The following is a 7,131-nucleotide window of genomic DNA, read 5'->3' on the forward strand; positions in this document are numbered from 1 at the left end:
GATAGAGGCCTTATATCCAAAATATACAAAGAACTCAAGAAGTTAGACCGCAGGGAGACAAATAACCCTATTAAAAAATGGGGTTCAGAGCTAAACAAAGAATTCACAGCTGAGGAATGCCGAATGGTTGAGAAATACCTAAAGAAATGTTCAACATCTTTAGTCATAAGGGAAATGCAAATCAAAACAACCCTGAGATTTCACCTCACACCAGTGAGAATGGCTAAGATCAAAAACTCAGGTGACAGCAGATGCTGGCGAGGATGCGGAGAAAGAGGAACACTCCTCCATTGTTGGTGGGATTGCAAAGTGGTACAACCATTCTGGAAATCAGTCTGGAGGTTCCTCAGAAAATTGGACATTGAACTGCCTGAGGATCCAGCTATACCTCTCTTGGGCATATACCCAAAAGATGCCCCAACATATAAAAAAGACACGTGCTCCACTATGTTCATCGCAGCCTTATTTATAATAGCCAGAAGCTGGAAAGAACCCAGATGCCCTACAACAGAGGAATGGATACAGAAAATGTGGTACATCTACACAATGGAATATTACTCAGCTATCAAAAACAATGACTTTATGAAATTCGTAGGCAAATGGTTGGAACTGGAAAATATCATCCTGAGTGTGCTAACCCAATCACAGAAAGACATACATGGTATGCACTCACTGATAAGTGGCTATTAGCCCAAATGCTTGAATAACCCTAGATGCCTAGAACAAATGAAACTCAAGACGGATGATCAAAATGTGAATGCTTCACTCCTTCTCTAAAAGGGGAACAAGAATACCCTTGGCAGGGAAGAGAGAGGCAAAGATTAAAACATAGACTGAAGGAACACCCATTCAGAGCCTGCCCCACATGTGGCCCATACATATACAGCCACCCAATAAAAAATAAAAAAAGATACTTTTCTTCAGTTTGCATAGAACTCTGAAATCACAATTCTGCTTGTACAAAGGGTTTCTTTAAAACACGGGTAATGTAATGAACATGTTTTTATTGTTGTAACTACAAGATGCCTGAAAAGATAATAGTGTGATGGGTTTATAGGAAAAAATCATGGTATCAGAGAAAATATGATAAAAATCCTAGTTTGTTTTTATTGATCTTTTCTGTTTATTAGCTTATGAAAAATAAGTTATTACAGAATTTTGCATCCTTCCTTATAGACTTGGCTACAGTAGTAACAATTGTAATATTTTGTTATTTATTTGTCATATTCATGAGACAGTGGGTAAAGCTCTCAACTCAGAGTTGTATGGCATTCCATATACATTAAAATCTATACTGTATGATAGAGGGGAAAAGGTCTTTAAAGGTAGAAATGGAAGACTTTTTTTCTTTTTTAAAACAATTTATTTTTATTTATATGAGCACACTGCAGCTGTCTTCAGACACATACTAGAAGACTGCATCGTGACGGTTGTGCTTACAAATGGTTGTGAACCACCATGTTGTTGCTGGGAATTGAACTCAGGACTTCTGCAAGAGCAGTCAATACTCTTAACCACTGAGCCATCTCTTGACTATATTTCAATTAAAACTATTGTTTTGCCCTTGGGACATTACTCCTACAGTTTGTGCTTGCTGACTTAGCTACCATCCTCTTCTTTTCACTCTGAGATTGTTTTCTGTAGATAAGGAAGTCTTGGGAAAGAAGACTGAAAAACAGATAGTTATGGACCCTGGGGTCTGATTTTAGCAATGAGGCTGCATCTTGCCTTGTAGGAAATGCCTTTATTGAGGTAACCAGGCATAGGGCTTCTACAGTCATGCCATGTTGATTTTGGGAATCAAAAAAACAAAACAAAACAAAACAAAACAGAACAAAACAAAACAAAAAAAAAACAAAAAAAAATCCAACTTCGTCCAAATTGAGAGAAAATAAGTTTCCTTAATAGTTTTGTTCTTAACTTTAAATGGAAAAATATGAGACTAAAAAACATAAATTTACATGCTTGCTATATCATGGTTAGACATGGTCTCACAGGGAAGTGTGGCATTGGGCTTGTAACATAATGAAATGTCTCTGTTCATTTGCTTTTTAATGGCCAGTTTGCATCTGTCATCTTATTTGACTTCTCAGAGAATATGGCACAGTTGTACCACCCATTTCTTCTAGGACATCATGCTTCTGTGGATTTCATCTTAATGAAATGGATAATTCAGAGCCTGCCCCACATGTGGTCAATACATATACAGCCACCCAATTAGACAAGATGGATGAAGCAAAGAAGTGCAGACCGACAGGAACCGGATGTAGATCGCTCCTGAGAGACACAGCCAGAATACAGCAAATACTGAGGCGAATGCCAGCAGCAAACCACTGAACTGAGAATAGGTCCCCCGTTGAAGGAATCAGAGAAAGAACTGGAAGAGCTTGAAGGAGCTCGAGACCCCATATGTACAACAATGCCAAGCAACCAGAGCTTCCAGGGACTAAGTCACTACCTAAAGACTATACATGGACTGACCCTGGACTCTGACCTCATAGGTAGCAATGAATATCCTAGTAAGAGCACCAGTGGAAGGGGAAGCCCTGGGTCCTGCTAAGACTGAACCCCCAGTGAACGTGATTGTTGGGGGGAGGGTGGTAATGGGGGGAGGGTGGGGAGGGGAACACCCATATCGAAGGGGAGGGGGGGTTAGGGGGATGTTGGCCTGGAAACCGGGAAAGGGAATAACATTTTAAATGTAAATAAAAATACCCAATTTAATAAAGATGGAAAAAGAAAAAAATGAAATGGACAATTCTTCACAGTTTCAAGATGGATGTCCTCCTTTCAGCCTTGTCCTCTGATTGTAATGCAGCACATTGACTCTCTGGGCGATGGTATCTAATTTTGTGCTTACGTACTATGTCCATGCCAAGCTACACCAGATTTGAATCTCTAGCCCAGAGCTCTGTTGGCTTTGACTTGAGCAATCACTTGGATTCCTCCACAGTCATCTTCAGATGGACTGTTCTAAATTAGCTTCCCCATTTGCCCCATTTATGGCTTTCCTGATCCATCTGGGAAATGGATACTTCTGGGATCGTGACTGAGGAACAAAAATGAAGGGTTCATCCTTTGCCCCTCTCTTTGGTTTAAGTCTCATCTCCAATTTATTATGTAATTCTCTTAACTGTATGTGGGTATGTGCAAAACGCACGTTGATTTTAACATGGTTTATTCATTCCGTTCTACTGCTGTGATCCGAGTCATCACCAGCTCTGGTTTGGATACTGAGAATCATATCCCAATCTAATCTGACTTTGCCTTTAATCACTGCCACCCGTGATAGCTCAGTCCAAGAAAAGCACCTAGAGTTATTTTTCTAAAAAGTGGGTCAGATCATGCTGTTCTTGGTTTAAAACCTTAAAATAGTTTCTTTTTCTATGTGGAGAAAATCAAGGAAGTCAGCGGCTTTAAGGGCCCCACATGACCTCATTTATTCTTTGTCTGACTTTACCTTGGAGCTGTCTGTTTCCTTCCAGTATTCTAATGTCTGTGGACTCTGCTTTTTCTCAACACAGTGGTACATTCCAGCCTTTTTCTCCATCTCCAACACTCCTCTATACATCTCATCTTTTTATTCTTCCATCTAGCTATATTCTTCCAACCCCTTGGTTCCCAGTCAAGCTTATGTCTCCTGAAAGCCCTGTTTAGAGTAACAGCAACCCCTTTTGCAAGGCAAACCAACCAATTCTCATTATTCCTGTTATCTTATTTTTTCTTTTAAACATCATGTATGACTGTTGCGAGGACCATATAATACACAGAATAACCACACTCATTACTTATTATGTCCCTAACCATTGCTTTGTAAATTTCATATTTGTAGGAACCTTTGTTCACCTTTTGCATTGCTTCCTCTTGGGATACTAGAAGCATCTGACACATTATTGGTATCAATCAGTATTTAAGTAATCTGTGCTGATGAATGAGTGATAGAGCAACTATTGCCTGAGAGACTTCATCACTTCTTGTATGGACTTGTCATCAGGGACAGTCTTCTACCATGACTGATCACTATATCTTTTAAAGAGGAAGGCCAGGAGAGATAACTAGGCTCTAAGTGTAAAGATAGGGTACCATTGACATATAACTCTCCTTATTTTTTGGAGGTTTCTCTTTTGTTTTAATCTGTTCTTCTTTCAACTTCCTGTCCATCAAAAAGAAAGTAATGGTACCTTGATATTTAGATAATACAGCTGCAGTGGTGTTTCAATCTCAGAATGGATATTATTGTATCATTTTCTTTCAAAACATGTTATACACTGGGAAGATTTAGGTTATTCTTTGGTGGGGTAAAAACAATATATAAAGTGCATAGTAATATAGCTACTAATGCAGTAATGGTCACTCCCATCTAATCTGTGATTGTGGGAAGTTCCTGCCACTTATCCACACAGCAATGGTGCTATTTTCTTTTGTGGGTTAACAGGTGACTGATCCAAGTTCTGGAAGTTCTGATATAGCAGCATAACTATCATCAATGTTGAAATGAGTAGCTCAGGATCTGTGTGGAAGAGGAAGCAGAAAAACTTTAAAAGCCAGAGGTGGTGGATGACTTTAGGGAGGCAGTGTTTTCCAGATATAACAAAGCAGATACACGTGTGAAATCACTGAGATTCTGACAGCCTGACTAATACCAGAGCAGGCTCAAATGAGACAAAAATTCTAACATAGAAGAGAAGAGGGCATGAAGGCCCAACCCTAGTCAAGGAGCCATTGGCAACTGACATCTGCTGGGAGAGAGTGGGTCAATTTTCTTCAATGGAGTGATGTTAGGTGTATCACTTGTCTTTATTAGTTAATATTGCTGTGATGAAACTAGGACCAAAATAACTTCAGGGAAAAGAGATTGTTTGACTTCCACTTCCACATCATTGTTAATTATCAAAAGAAATCAGGGAAGATAATCAAATAGGGCAGGAACCTGGAGGCAGGAACTGATTCAGAGGCTATGGAGGAGTGCTCGTTACTGACTTGATCCTCATGGTTTTCTCAGCTTGGTTTCTTATAGAACAGTGCCAAGCTGCTCTCCATGACCGTTTCATGCCTTCAAAACCAGTACCACCAGGGAGAGTTCGACAGTACTAAATTTGGCAACCAGCACATGGTACAATCTAGGCTACTTCTAGAATACAACTTCTGTGTGCTAACTCACAGGAACCACTTTCTAGATGTATTTCCCTTGATGGCACTGGCCTCTTCTTAGTCACTGCTGATTTTTTGGCTCCAGCTGACTGTCATCAATTGTCCTAGTAAAGGAAAAGTTTTACTTTAGTGGGTCTGGTCTGTTGTTAATCATGGCAGACTCTTCAGCATCAGTTGATCAGACATCACAGATTCTTCATGCAACAGGTCTCATCTTTACTTTTCTTTGAAACTTCACAATTCAGGCCTCTATTGTCTTCATTGCCCTTAACATTCTAATCTTCCAAGTACCCACAGAAGAGCCCACTGAGCCCTCAATCTTCAATGACTTTTCTAGATGAAAGTTCCAAAATCCTTCCACAGTTCTCTGGAAAATACATAATCAGGACTGCCATAGTAACACTACCTATTGTAGTACCAGTTGGGCTCAGTATCAACCATGCTGCATAGCAGGCCTACCACTCAAGACCAGTTGACTACTACAAGCTAGACTCCACGTTTTACATTTTTTAAAATTTAGTTTTTATTTTTTAAGAGGGAGAGAAAACATGAGAAAGAGATGAAAGGGAGGATCTGGGAGGAGTTGGGAGAGATATATTATTGTGACCAAAGTATGCTGGATAATTCTCAAGAAATTAATCTAAAAAAATGAACTGTAAACATTTAATATAGACTCTCCTTAATCTATTTTTCTTCCATCTTTAAAATTTGATGACAAAAAAATGAACACTACTAGCAATAAAAATATTTGTGACTGAGTTATGTAAAGTATATTTCGTTTGTGTTTAGGATGTAGAAGACAGTTTCTGAAGGTGGCTGATTGATTCCCCCATGCCCAAGTGTACATTCCATTTCTCCAGTCCTCTGCACACACTCTTGTCTTTAATTTGCACTGACCTTGTGACTTTCTCTCTCCCTCCCTCCCTCCCTCCCTCTCTCCCTCCCTCCCTCCCTCCCTTCTTTCTCTCTCTCTCTCTCTCTCTTCCTTCCTTCCTCCCTCCCTCTTTCTTTCTTTCTTTCTTTCTTTCTTTCTTTCTTTCTTTCTTTCTTTCTTTCTCTCTCTCTCTCTCTCTCTCTCTCTCTCTCTCTCTCTCTCTTTCTTTCTTTCTAATAATACAGGCCACATTGAAGCTATTGATTTGATCACTTAGAGCCTGACTGCCGTCATGTGTGTGGAGACATCCTAGAAGATACATTACCACACAGAGAGAAATGCCAGCTGGAGAAAAATCAGGGTTCCCAGTTGAACACAGTTCTAGCCCTAAGTGAGTTCTTTCACATCTTAGGGACCAGGTCCCTTATCACCTGGGACTAATGGCTGCATGAGTGACTCCCACCAACAAGACACAATGAACCCCTCCCTCACCTGTTGCTGTGAGGAATAATAATCATGGCTATTGTTTAAGCAACCAAGAAAATTTGGCGAGTTTTGTTGGATTGTGACTGACAAAAAGCAGAGGGTTTTGCTTTTACTTCTGGGTTTGAACTTTGCTTGAAGCTATTTGATGGATTTCCACAAAGTTAAAGAATTTTATTCTACTTGGGAAATGCTCATACTGGATCACTGGAATGTAGTCAGGTAGTATGGATGGGAACAACATAAGCTCTTAGGTGTTTGCTTATAGGACCACAATATGGTCAGGGATTGTGGAGGGGAGGATAATAATTCATGAAAAGAGAAAGAGTGCCCAGAAATGCCACTCCTCACTTAGGGCGGGGATAGTTAAGTAACTGCTGTGTCAATACAGTAAAATTACAGTGACTCTGGTAAAGTAAAATCTACATACAGTGACACCTTTTAATTTTTTATTATTTATTTATTTGTATATATGTGATTATATATGCGCATATTCATGCACTTAATGCCATGGTACATGTGCGGAGACAGAGGACAACTTGCAGTCAATTCTTCCTTCAACCACAATTTGTTTATCTTAGTCACTGAGAGCCAGTGACAAGGCAGGTGTTTACTTGATGGGT

The sequence above is a fragment of the Rattus norvegicus genome, chromosome 3 (genome assembly GCF_036323735.1).
Source record: "Rattus norvegicus strain BN/NHsdMcwi chromosome 3, GRCr8, whole genome shotgun sequence".
Taxonomy (NCBI): domain Eukaryota; kingdom Metazoa; phylum Chordata; class Mammalia; order Rodentia; family Muridae; genus Rattus; species Rattus norvegicus.